Below are 13579 nucleotides of genomic sequence, written 5' to 3'. Positions count from 1 at the left end.
CCCGATTAGCTGAATATAATTTCAGTGTCGATTCGGCTACCCTGGTGTCGGCGATCGGACGTATCAAAGAAGCCCGATGGCCCAAACCCGTACAGTCCGATCCATCGAGGAGGGATCCCAAGTTAATATGTAAGTACCACAACACACATGGCCACAGAACCGAAGATTGCAGACAACTGCGGGAGGAAGTCGCCCGGTTGCTCGATGAAGGTTACCTTCGAGANATGGAAAGAGTTGACCGAAGATTTTACTTTTGAGCAAACGACCCCAAATTGGAATTTTAATGATGTCAATAGCTTCGTATGGTGATTTCGGACTTAGACGTGTGTCCGAATTTGGATTTGGAAGTCCATAGGACAATTCGGCGCATTTTGGCGAAATAAGAAAGTTGACGTGTTCTAATTATATCATTTTATATGTGGAAGAGGTCTATTACCATGATGGATACCAAATGGATATGATAGCAAGTGTACGAGGCGTACTATAAGATATATGGGGTCTAAGGAAAGTCCTAAGTCCAAGCCAAGTTGGAAAATTACATAATAGACTAAAGTTGCAAATGAGTACGTGCAAGACCTCAGTTTGGACGATCATATCTACATGGATATAACGAGTTGTATGATGCACAACCTATCAAATTAAAGCTCTTTGAGTCTAGTTTCCAGAGTGTCAAACCGTTCATCAATTGGACATTTGTACAAAAGGTTATCATTGATTTACTGAAGGCTGGTAATGCTGTGTTCTGGGGCAGTGTAAATCGCAAGTACCAAATGCGATTTACAAGTCGGTACTCGCGATTTACAAGTCACATTTGACAACTGCGACTTGCCTGGACAGATTACAAAACGCAAGTTTCAGTCATTTTTAACACATTTGGAGCTATGGAGCTCGGATTTCGGCGATTTCAAAGGGAGTTTTTCACGATTTCGACTTGGGTAAGTGTTCTATATCCGGAAGTGATTACATTTCATAAATGTATATCAATATTCAACGTTTATTTCGGATTTGGATGAAAGAAATTGTAGTTTTTGTAAAACTTTCCAAAAATAAAAATTTAGGATTTGAAGGTCCATTTGACATCGGAATTCGATAATTTTTGTATGGTTGAACTCGTATCGGAATGGGTTGTCAGATTTTATGAGTTTCGTCGGATTCCGAGACGTGGGCCCCACGAACAATTTTGAGCTAAATTTCGGATTTTAATTCGGAAAATGTGTAAATTCATATGGAATTAGTTCCTACGATTCGTGTTGAGTATTTTGAACTATTATGACTAGATTTGATGCTTCAGACGAATTCGCGAGGCAAAGGCTTGTTGGAAGTTTGAATTGGTAGCAACGCGAGGTAAGTGTTTGGTCTAACCTTAGCTTGAGGGATTAGGAGTTGTGTCCTAGTTGTTATGTGTTATTTGTTGAGTACGACGTATAGGCATGGTGACGGGTATCTATACGTTGGTGTCAAGCATGCCCGTGAGTCTTATACTTTGATTAATGTGACTCCGTTTCGTATTGTATATGCTCTATATGATAATTTCTATTGAGGAATATGACTTGTGGAAGTATTATTGTTAATTGAACATGGTAGAGCGTGGCTCAAGTTGAGAATTGAATTGTTGAACATTGTAGAGCATTGACTCAAGTTGAGAATTGGATTGTTGAACATTGTAGAGCATTGGCTCAGGTTGAGAATTGAATTGTTGTACTATTGTTCCCTTCTCAGGATGTTATTATTTTGATGCTGTTTTCCTTGCCGGGATTTGATTGTTGTACTATTGTTCCTTGCCGGGATGTTATTATTTATATGTTGTTTCCCTTGCCGGGATTTGATTGTTGTACTATTGTTCCCTTGCGGGATGTTATTGTTTTGATGTTGTTTCCCTTGCCGGGATTTGATTGTTGTACTATTGTTCCCCTGCCGAGATGTTATTGTTTTGATGTTGTTTCCCTTGCCGGGATTTGATTGTTGTACTATTGTTCCCTTGCCGAAATTTTATGATTGATGATGATTTGTAAATGGGATCGGGTTGCACGCCTGCAACGAGATATATGAAATGGGAGCGGGTTGCACGCCTGCAACGAGATATGAAATGAAAGTGAAATTTTGTGTTTGTTTTCCTTATCCTTGTTAGTAATTGGATTTTGGTTCCGTGCACTTTCTGTTTGTTGTGTTTACTTGTTATTAACATTTCAAGTGTGTTAACTGTTTAGATCTCTTTACTGTCGTGATCCTTTGTGTTGGAATTCATAGTGTTTATAATACTTCGCCTTATTTTTTCTTTTATATGTTCAATACTTCAAATTTCAACAATTGTTATATTTTTAACTCGATGGATTTCTCAACTAAATTTTTCTTAAACCGTTTGAGGTTGTACTTTACTTAAAAAGAAATTTCTACTATGTTTTGATTTATTGATTTCTCGTATTAAAGGTAATGATTCATTCGATATTGTACTTTAATTGAAAAGGGTATATTCTTTATCAAATGATTTCTAAAAATAACTTCACCTTTTCTTGTTGATATCCTAATTGAGTTGGAAACTGTACTCTACTTTATGTTAAGTGAATGAGGCTCCTTGAACATTCTTAATGGTATTGGGTATGGAACCTATGAACTGAGTAATATGAGAATACTGTTGTACAACGTGAGATAGAAATATGTGGGCGCAAGGTGCCGGGGAAATTATTATGGTGTTGTTTAATGGCACGTGAGTCGTCCGTGCAATCGTGATATAAATATGGGCACGAAGTGCCGTGAAAATGTGAAAGTGGGCCGAGACCTATATTATTTATGATTTTGAAATGAGGCGTCACAAGGTGAACTTTACTCGAAAGTAAGTATATTCGAAATATATTTATTGAAAAGCATAGTATCTTAGAGATTATTACTTGAAGGATTTATAGGCAAAAGATTTATATTTGAAGGACTTGATTAATTGATTGCACTTGTACTTATTATTTGTTGAGAAACATTTATGACGTTCTTGTTGCCTGCTATTTATATCATTGGTTGATCATTGTTGTCCCCATTATTATCTGCTTCCTATTATTTTGTACGCTATATTACACAGGTTTATTTGGTAGCCTGGTCCTAGTCTCGTCACTACTTCGCCGAGGTTAGGCTAGGCACTTACCAGCACATGGGGTCGGTTGTGCTGATACTACACTTCTGTACATTTTTATGTACACATTCAAGTGGATTGATAGTAGCTGTGTGGGTCATCGCGGTGGAGACTCAAGGTAAACCTGCTACAGCGTTCGCAGGTCTTGGAGTCACCTTCATTTGTATTTAGTTCCATTTGCTCCTTTGTTTCGGGGCAGTGATGTATTATTTTGTGAAATTACTCTTAGATAGGCTTGTGACTTGTACCACCGGTTTTGGAAATTGTAAATTGTCAAGAGTTATTGAATTTAAAGTTGGCAAATATCAATGCTATTTCAGTTTATGTTAGGCTTACCTAGTTTAGAGACTAGGTGCCATCACGACTCCTTCGGAGGGATTTTGGGTCGTGACATCTCACCTCCCAAGGCCAACCTCATCTCCTCTTAAAGTTTTATTAGTATGTATATCCATTCAATGCTTTAGCTTTTATTTCCATTAGGTTACCTAAAATGTTGGTATTAAGCACTTGATTTTCCTCTGCCGACCTCTCCTGAAAGCAACATTACCGTACCTGATTCGCAAGATTCCGAGGCCTTATGAACGCTCGTTCTACTACCGTTTTGCTTCGTCTCTCTGGCTCTTCCCTCTCCAGGTCAGTTGCCTGTACAATATTAGCTGAATTTTTCCAAAAAATTTTCTTTGTTTCCCCCACCTTTTCTGATTATAAGTGTTATTTAGATTCAAGATTGTGTTGATTTTTAATTTGAAGAATGTCTCCTTACGCTGTTTTGAATCTGGCATGGAAGACTTACGTAGCTTCCGTCTTAAATTTAAGCTAATTGGTGATATATTGCTACGCCTCTACTTTGCTTGTTCCGCTTTGCTCTTTCCATGGTTTAATTTTGGTATTCATTTGTTTCAACTCTTTTAAAAGTGCAATGACATCAGATTTGAGTTTGTATTTTTGATACTACATCCAGACTTGCATTAGAGATGTTTGAGAATTGCCCGAAAGAAACTACCAACTATGTGGACTCTTTTAGGGAGCTCTTATACCACTGTATTCTTTTACCTCATCTATCTCTATGTTCGTATTTATAATCATATCATTAAATTAAGAAATGAGAATATTAAAAATGTATCTCTACTTTCACCATCAAACATTTTAGCTTTAGCTTATTAATTATTAAAATAAAATGCAGATGGTGCACTATTGAACATGAAAGTGTTGCTGAACTGTGATTACTTGTACCACCAAAGCACAAAAAATTATGAAATAGTCATTAAAAAATCCAATGCAGCCCACTTAACGAAATATATATCTATTTTAACTTATGGCCAAATATTAGTGCAGTTCCCTTTTGTTTTCTAGGGCATGTGCTATCCTCCTTTTTTTTTTTTAATGAAAGTTTGTGTTATAACAAAATACAGTAAACTATTCTAAATTAGTTGTAGTTAGCTAAGATAATTCAAAAGAGCCTCTGTCTTATTATAAAAACTGACATTTATAAACAATATTCATATAGGTGAAGTATCTTGTTTTTTTTTTTTTGTTTTTTTTTAATTTCTTACCCTCTTTTATTATTTATTTTAGCTAGTTTAATTAAGTATTAGTTCATACTTAATGATAAATAGTTTTTGTGTGCTTTATTTTATTTCATGCTAATTTTTTAGTGCTTTTCTCGTTAGTTTCGTTGTTAACTTTTCACTACTTTTTGAAAAGATTATCCAAACACAATTTGCTTATTAAAATACTTCTTAAATGAAGTGGCCAAACACGAACTATAATTTTTCAAAAGTACTTTTTAATTTTTGAGCAAAAGCACTTTTCAAAATATAAGTAGTTTTGGTCAGCTTGGCCAAACGGGCAGTAAGTACTAAAGCTATTACTACTTATTAAGTAGCTAATTGATTTGTTGAATAAGAAGCAGGGGTACCGCGGGCACAAGAGGAGGCGCCAAAACCCAAAAAGGCGTGAATATTTACCTTAACAAGACGATTTTGTGGTTAAGGAAAACGGGCTCTCCTTTTCATTGTATGTATAAGAAAGTGGGTAGGGGACCGAAAATTAGTGTGAGATGAATAAATAGTCGTAAAACTACACGTGTGAGGACTGAAATGTGTAAGTCACTTGGTGGGAGTGAAGTGGTCCTTCAGTGCTGTGACGACCTGGCCGGTCGTCTCATGAGTTACCGGTCAATTTTCCCCATTTCTGCTTCTTATTGCTTTGTTCATCTGTGTTTTGAGGTATCGGGTTGGTTGGATTGAAATCCGGTTTGGTTTTGGTGAAGTTTGAGACACTTAGTCTCTTTTAAGGAAGTTTAAGTTGGAAAAATCAACCAGATGTTGACTTATGTGTTAGAGGGCTCGGATGTGAGTTCCGATGGTTCGGTTAACTTCGGGAGGTGATTTATGACTTAGGAGTGTGATCGAAATGGGTTTTGGAAGTCCGGAGTAGAATTAGGCTTGAATTGGCGAAGTTGATATTTTGGCGATTTCCGGTTGATAGGCGAAATTTTGATATAGGGGTCGGAATGGAATTCCGAGAGTTGCAATAGCTTCGTTGTGTCATTTGGAATGTGTGTGCAAAATTTCAGGTCATTCGGACATGGTTTGGTTGGGTTTTTGATCAAAAGCGTATTTCGGAAGATTTTAGAAACTTAGGCTTGAATTCAATGTGTTTTGGGTGATTTGATGTTGTTTGAGGTGTTTTGATGACTGGAACAAGTTTGAATAAGGTATTAGGATGTGTTGGTGCGTTTGATTGAGGTCCCGGGGGCCTTGGGTGAGTTTCGGGTGGTCAATCGGATCATTTTGGAGTTTGGAAAATTGCAGAAAATCTGCTCAGCTGTTGCAGAGATTTATCCCTTCGCGTTCGCGAGTGGAGCATCGCGCTCGCGTGGAAGGATTTGAGGAAGGCCAGAATTAAGCCTTCGCGTTCGAGAGAGGGGCTTCACGTTCGCGAAGGGGTTGGGTAGTTGGTCATCGCGTTCGCGAGATGGACCTCGCGATCGCGTAGAGGAATTGGATCAGTTGTGGTTTGAGGTCAAATGTTCATCACGTCCGCGGAAGGGTGAGCGCGTTCGTGAAGAGTGGTCTGAGAAAGGCATCGCGTTCGCGGCTGTCATGTCGCATTCGCGTAGAGCAAAAGTTGGTCAATGTAAGTTTGTGCTTCACGAACGCGAGGCGTTGACCGCGTTCGCGAAGAAGGAAAGTCGGGCCAGGGCAGAATGTTTTTAACTCGTCTTGTTCGCGAATGTGAGTCTATTTTCACCCATAGCTGCTCGTTTTCGGAGATTTTTGAAGGAGATTGAAGAGGGATTCAAGGGAAATCGTTGGGAGGTAAGATTCTTGGACTAAAAACTCGATTATTATGTAAATTTCACCTAGAAAATCATGAAAACTAAGCCAAAAATTGAAGAACTAGGGCTTGAGAAATTGGACTTTTGATTTGGGATTTAAAGGGTCATTGGTGGACGGATTTTGATATTTTTGGTATGTATGAACTCGTGGGAAGATAAGGAACCCATTGGTGTAAAAATTTCTAAGTTTCGAGAAGTGGGCTCGGGGCTCGGGTTTTGGTAATTTCGGGATTTGTGCCATTTATTGATTGTTTTTGCTTGGGTTTTGTTCCCTTGGCACATTTTGACGTCCTCGTTATGATTTTGGATAGATTCAACGCGCGTGGAGGCCAATTCGAAGGGCAAAGGCGTCGCGAACTAGAGATTTAGCCGGTTCGAGGTGAGTAATGATAGTGAATGATGTTTAGTGGGTTTGAAACCCCGAATTGCTCATCGTAATGCTATATTGAGGTGAGGCACACGCTTGATGACGAGCGTGGGGTGGTGCACTATTAGGGATTGGGACTTGGTCCGTCCCGATTGAGGATTTTATTGCGTATTTGATTGAATACTATTTGTTATCATCATTTGTTGGGCTTAATGCCATATTTGGGCTTCGTACCAACTATTTGAACCCTTCGGGGCTTTTATTTGATATTTCCTCACTATTTTGACTTACTACTTGAACTCAGTTATATTAATTTCCACTGTTTTACTATTCATCCATCTTTACTCAGTTTTGAGACTTAAATGATATTTTTAAATGATGTTTGGGCTGAGAAACACTGTTTTTACTACTGCCCGAGTGGCTTGTGATGACTTTTGACTGAGTAAGGCCGAGGGTCTATATTGTGAGGAGACATTGATACTGATTGGAGGCCGAGGGCCTAAGATATGTACGCCACGAGGTGGCTTGATTGATATGAGGCAGAGGGCCTAGGTTTGATGCCACGAGATAGCTTGTTATTGCGCTTGGGCTGTAAGGGGCCCCTCCAGGAGTCTGCACACTCCCAGTGAGCGCGGGTACCCATTGTGATGTGAGATTGAGCCCGAGGGGCTGTTACTGTTGTGAGATGCTGCCCGAGGGGCGGATGTGGTGTTACTGTGCCCGAGGGGCGAACTTCTATTTGATTACTTTTCCTTAATTACCTGTTAATTACTTGGTTACTTGTTGTAAGGGGAATGATCTGATTTTTCACTGTTTTACTGTTTCTTAAATGATTTTATTGCTTCATTATAGAATGCCTTGTGCCTTACGTGTTTTTATTTTTACTTTCAGTCATTATTTATATTCGTTACTCACTGAGTTGGAGTACTTACTTTACTCCCTGCCCCCTGTGTGCAGATTCAGGCGCATCTGGTCCCGCTCCCGATGCTGATTCATTCCAGCTTCAGGCGGATCTTCGAGGAGTCTTTAGGTAGCTGTTGGCGCTCGCAGCCTGGAGCTCCTCTCTATCTATTTCTTTTATGGTCTTAGTTCAGTATTTTAAGCTCTGTAGTTACATTTGAGGATTTGGTATTGTTAGATGCTCGTGACTTGTGACACCCCGGTTTGGGCTGTATCAGGTTGGATTTTTTCGCATTGTTATCGATATTTCCGCTATGCAGTATTATTAAATCATGTTTAGACTATATTGTGTTGGTTAACTGCTTTAAAAGACGAATTGGGTTAAACTGGCTGGCCTTGTCTTCACGAGAGTCGCCATCACGATCGGGTTCGGGGTTAGAGTCGTGACAAGTGCTGTTTGTGTCTTGGCTAGTTCTGTTTTTACACTATGTTTTATGTAAATAAGTAAATTAGCATTGTACAAAGGAATCAAAGGGCAGAGGCCATTGATTATCTGTCGAATCCGTCTGACCTCAAAACAAATCACATAAAAGCCACACGTGAGGCTACTACTCAATGTTTATACTGTACTCGGGTCATGCCACTTAAAAGATGCTATTGCTCACTTTTTTAACCCGTCTAATAATAACCTAGTTGATTGACTACCTAAACTTTCACTTTTCACTTTATTAGTGAGGTTTCGATTTCTCAATCTTCACTTTATACTCCCCGTTCAACTCTTCCTTATGTATAGTTTGATTTTATTTATTTCCTTCATTTATACGTTAGTTTTCTTTAATATTGGACTAAATCACATATTAATTAGAGCAACATAAGCTGTTTGGGATATAAGTGTATCCTGCTAGGTAAACCTAGTACGACGAGCTCGGGCTGAAGAGGCTGCTAGTAGGTCCCAGTTGTTATACCATCAAACATTTTAGCTTTAGCTTATTAATTATTAAAATAAAATGCAGATGGTGCACTATTGAACATGAAAGTGTTGCTGAACTGTGATTACTTGTACCACCAGAGCACAAAAAATTATGAAAAGGCCATCAGAAATCAATGCAGCCCACTTAAAACCAACTTTAATGTAGAGTGAACCTTACCCACAACTTGATTGTAGAGCTGTTTCAAGGAAAGAGAAAATTTAATTCTCGATAATTTTTAAGGGAACAAATATGTCTTTTACGTGTACTTCAATCCCAATCTCCGAGTTTAAATTAGTCGACACTTCGATAAGTTTTGAAGTAGGGGGCATTTGTAGGCATATAAATTTTATTAAAATTAAATTCATAAAATAATTTGGACTATATTTTAGATTCAAGATAGATTAGTCCAAATAAATATTATGGGCTAATATAATTGAATTAATTTATACTATATTAAAAGCTCGAAGACCCTTAGTGAAATGGCGATATCTTTTTTACCCTTTTAAAGTAGAGTTCACATTAGACAAAATAGTCATTTGATTATTTTTCTAAAATTTACATCCTTAAAATCAGCTAAAAATTTGGTATTGAATTTTTTTCTTATTCGAATTTTATGATAAGAAAATAATATTCATTGTGGAATGTTGGAGTATTTCCTAGCTGAAAAGTCTTGTGTTTAATACGTGTTATTTCTTAGCTGTTATTCTTGTTAGTATTTTAACACCAACTATTCCTCGGGTTAATTTGTAGTTAGTGGTATAAGTTTACTTACAATGAAGGGTTTTAATACATTTAACTATGAAAACTCAACCTAATTAATGTTATTACTCTCAAGAAAACATTAAATTCATGGTTGAAAGAGCCAAATAACTTATGATGAGAGCATGGGGGATGGGCTACTTTGGATGCTGATTATCTGATATCTGGTGTTGTTCTTCGCGTTCGCGTGGAGCCTCTCGCGTTCGCGAAGAAGAATTTGGCTTCTGGAAGTTCATTCCCGGAATGTCCCACATTGGGGGCCAAAGTGCTCCCTAACAAAGGCGACTCCATACCCAGGGGCTCCCTAACAAGCGTTCCCTTATTCACTAGTTATTACTATTATCTTCAACATATATGTGATCAGAGAAGTCTCATTGTGCCGCACTCTTTGGAGGAAATTCAGCACATATATTTATAGACTATAATTTATACGCCTGCAATATTAACTTTGATGCACTTATTATATATACACACAGTGTTTTGCCTGTTGAGAAATTAAGCAGTTAGTTTATGTCATCAAACCTTGTATTGCTACAGCTTTATGCTGGATAAATAGACTCAGTAGAGACTATCCTGCATAGTCAAATCATCAAAGTATAGTTTCGTGCTTCAAATGCTACTACTTTGAGGCATCAGGTCTAGATATGGTGACGGTGAGTAAATGGGCTGGATGGGCATATTTAAAAAGGATAAACTAAAAAATTGCTTATCTTTAAGACTTAACTATTGGTAAACTCTTCTGCTTGAGATCTTTGTTGATTAAGCTAAAATTCGATACAAGTAGTGTTTTGCCTGTTGAGAGATTAAGCAGTTAGTTTATGTCAGCAAACCTTGTATTGTTACAGCTTTCTGCTGGATAAATAGACTCAGTAGAGACTATCAGGCAATACTGCATAGTCAAATCATCAAAGTATAATTGATATCACCCGACGATTTGCTGCGTGCTTGTACTCTCTGGGAGATATAACTTTATTGTTGCGATTTTACAGAATTGATATCACCCGACGATTTGCTACGTGCTTGTTCTCTCTGGGAGAAGTTTGACGTGTATGCCTCCCTTTTTTCCCTACATACACCTGTGTTGCAGGCACACATGTGCACACACATATTCTTTCTTTATATATATATGTATGCACACACACGCGCACACACACATTCAACCTTGAACCTGTCCCAAAGAAAGTAGTGGAACTTGGATCAACAAGCAATAGTCTTCTCTTCTTAAGATACGTAGTGGCTCATTCTTTGAATTGTGAGGATGTATGCAAATTTACCAATAGGGAAGAATTTTGTTTAGTTGAGTCCAAGCACTCAAAAGTTCTGTGACATATTGAGCCAACACTTTAAACATATTTTGTAAAAACAGACCAAGCTTTTAATAAGTATGGGCTATGTGTTTCCTGGGTAAAAGGACTAAGTTTACAGTGGACAGAGTAACTCATATTGTACTTCAACTTTGATATCCTCTTTTGATATCTTATCGAAGTGATTTCTGTTTGTTTCTTCCCCCTCTCCAATTTGTTATTTCTACATTATCAACGTCTTCTTTAATCCATTTATTAGAGCATGTTTATTGGAATGTAAAAGTAATTTTAGTTGTACCTCTTTCCTGTAATATCTTCTGGTATTTTCTTTCATGTGTAAAGTTCTGTTTTCCTCGATCAAAATTCTATTCAAACTTTTAAAAGAGTAGTCCATTGGTTCGAAGTAAATATGTGTTAAACTCCTCTAACAAGTTCTTATCATAAATAACAATTTTAGCTGATTGATAAAGATCTTTATTAATTCTCCATTTGTTTCTCTTTTTTAGGTGTACTATTTTTTTCACTGTTTGTTTTCTAATTTTCTTTGCAAGTGTTAATATTTTAACATAGAAAATGCGAATCGCAATTGCACTATTCATGTACTTTTGTAATAATTAGATTATTGATGTAACTGTCATTGGCTTGGTAATTGAAAATTATCCATATCATTGATACATTGCAAGTATCACCAACAAGTTACTAATGATATGCAGAAACAATTAATTTATGCTGAAGTTGAGGGGGGCTGAGGAATTTTTTGTTCTCTCTTTCTGATTTGCCTTGTGCTCGATTTGATATTAATAGTGTGAAGATAGTTCATTATGTTACTAGCCGAGGTTTTCCTATGTGGGTCAAGTGGATTTTCAATTAGTTCTCCATAGATATATTTGTTTTTTGTTTTGTTTGTTTTTTTTTTTTTTTTTTTTTTTTTTGACAGCCCTCCTTGTAACTAATGTGTTTTGTAGATTTTTTTATATCCACAAGATCAAAATTTCATGATATCAATATATATACCACTTTCAAATTTAAATCTTCTTCACCACATTGTTGCAATAAACTAATTGAGCACCACATTGTGATATGCATAGTAGAGAATTGACATATATATATTTTTAAATTTTAAGTTGAATGGAGAAATGGACAATTACATCGAAGGATGATCAAAGATAGGCATCAATAGCTCTTCATCATATGTAAAAATGCTCTCCTACTTATTTCGGGTGCAAAACTCTTCCTGAATTTCAAACATCTCCTTAAATTATTTTATGAGCTAATTATATCCAGTGAGTATAGTTAAATCCACTGCACGACCCATAGCTACCCCTTTTATTTGAACCTTCTTAAGGGATGGAAAATATTTTGATTGATATCTTTGAAGGCTGCAATAAGCACATAAATAGGCATTTACTTTGTCATTTAATTTTAATACCTTAGTGTGACTTTTGGTAGAACAAATTTGCTTACTGGGAACCTCCTTTTGCGGTGAATGCGACTACCCTCGAGTTGTTACTTTTTTTGGAATCCACGAGTTATGCAAGTTCATATGCATTTTTCACCTGTAGATATTTGCATCCAAGTTCTTCATGAAATGTTAAAAAGAGAAATAAACTATAGTTTATATTCAAAAGACTTGACAAAAATACAAAATTATATTTTATGTTCAATCATCATGCACAATATCAATGGTTTAATGTCTAAGTTAATATGAACTCAATCACTCTCTGCCATTTCAAAAATCCAATGTCATTGCTTCAAAATTTTGTGCCTTTGTCATGTTACCATTCTAAAAAAAATGTTGTGCCTTTATCATTCTGTAACATTTATGATTAGTAATGTATATCAACAATTGTACTGCTTCAGTGCATGTAAAAATAACATGCTCAAGCTATCACCAAATTTTCAACCTACCAAAAAATACGGGAAAAAAAAACAAACAACATGCTCAAGCAATCCAACAGTAGCATCATTTATTTGATCTAAGCACATCTCTAGGCAACGAAAAATGGTAGAAGACTACTATTCATCCAAAAACAGAATTTCCATACACAAATTGTTCTTTAAGTAATGGATACACTTTATTCTTTGCAGTATACTTTCACCAATTGGTTTTCTTCTATTCATATACCAACATATTGAGTTAAGGCTCTATACGATATGGGCTTCTTCTACTAAAAGTAACCTACATTTCGTTGATCAACTATCCCCTGCATAATAGGAATCTGCTCCATCTTTTTGTACACTGTAAAGAGTGTCAAAAGAGGAAGCTTGGTAGATTTAGAGTGTCTGGCCAGGCTTAAAGTTCATTCCTTCCATTATTTTCCTTTATGTTTAAATATTTTTTTCATGTGAAGGTGTGCTGTTGTGTTCCACTGTTAAGATTTAAGGTAATTTTTACTACAAAAAATATGCGCTATGACAATATGAGCTGCTCACTGAATGCTAGTCACCTTGTGTTATTTATGCATGAAGTAAAGCCACTTTAGTTGCGGGATTATGGCAATAATAGAGTATGGGTGATGTTCTAAACGTCAATACCATACAAGAGGGGGGTTATTTGTGTCGTACCCAATTTTCGTTCTAGAAGAACCTGGTTCTTCTAGGTGTACTTACTACTACTGTTTGCGGAATTAAGAGTACGTAAAATAAAGAACACATAGATTTTTACGTGGAAAACACCTGGCTCAAAAGGTGAAAAAACCACGACCTACTACTCAGTAGGATTTTCCCAAACTTCTACTAAAATCACTGAGCCAAAACAGCATTTACAAAACTCTTGTAAACCTAAGGATTAAACTCTAATCCCAGTGTGGTACATAG

At 36.8% G+C, this 13579-nt stretch overlaps 1 long non-coding RNA gene across 1 annotated transcript; it reads left to right on the top strand.

The window, feature by feature from the left end:
* Nucleotides 1-3609: 3609 nt before the first annotated feature.
* LOC109214809 lies at nt 3610-8118 on the top strand. The gene is made up of 2 exons (XR_002066244.1): nt 3610-3751; nt 7786-8118. It is a non-coding gene; the product is annotated as an uncharacterized LOC109214809 (long non-coding RNA).
* The last annotated feature ends 5461 nt before the right edge of the window (nt 8119-13579 follow it).

This window comes from Nicotiana attenuata, unplaced genomic scaffold, assembly GCF_001879085.1.
Source record: "Nicotiana attenuata strain UT unplaced genomic scaffold, NIATTr2, whole genome shotgun sequence".
NCBI lineage: Eukaryota > Viridiplantae > Streptophyta > Magnoliopsida > Solanales > Solanaceae > Nicotiana > Nicotiana attenuata.
The sequence above is the reverse complement of the archived record's forward strand: the minus strand, read 5'-3'. Positions and strand labels throughout refer to the sequence as shown.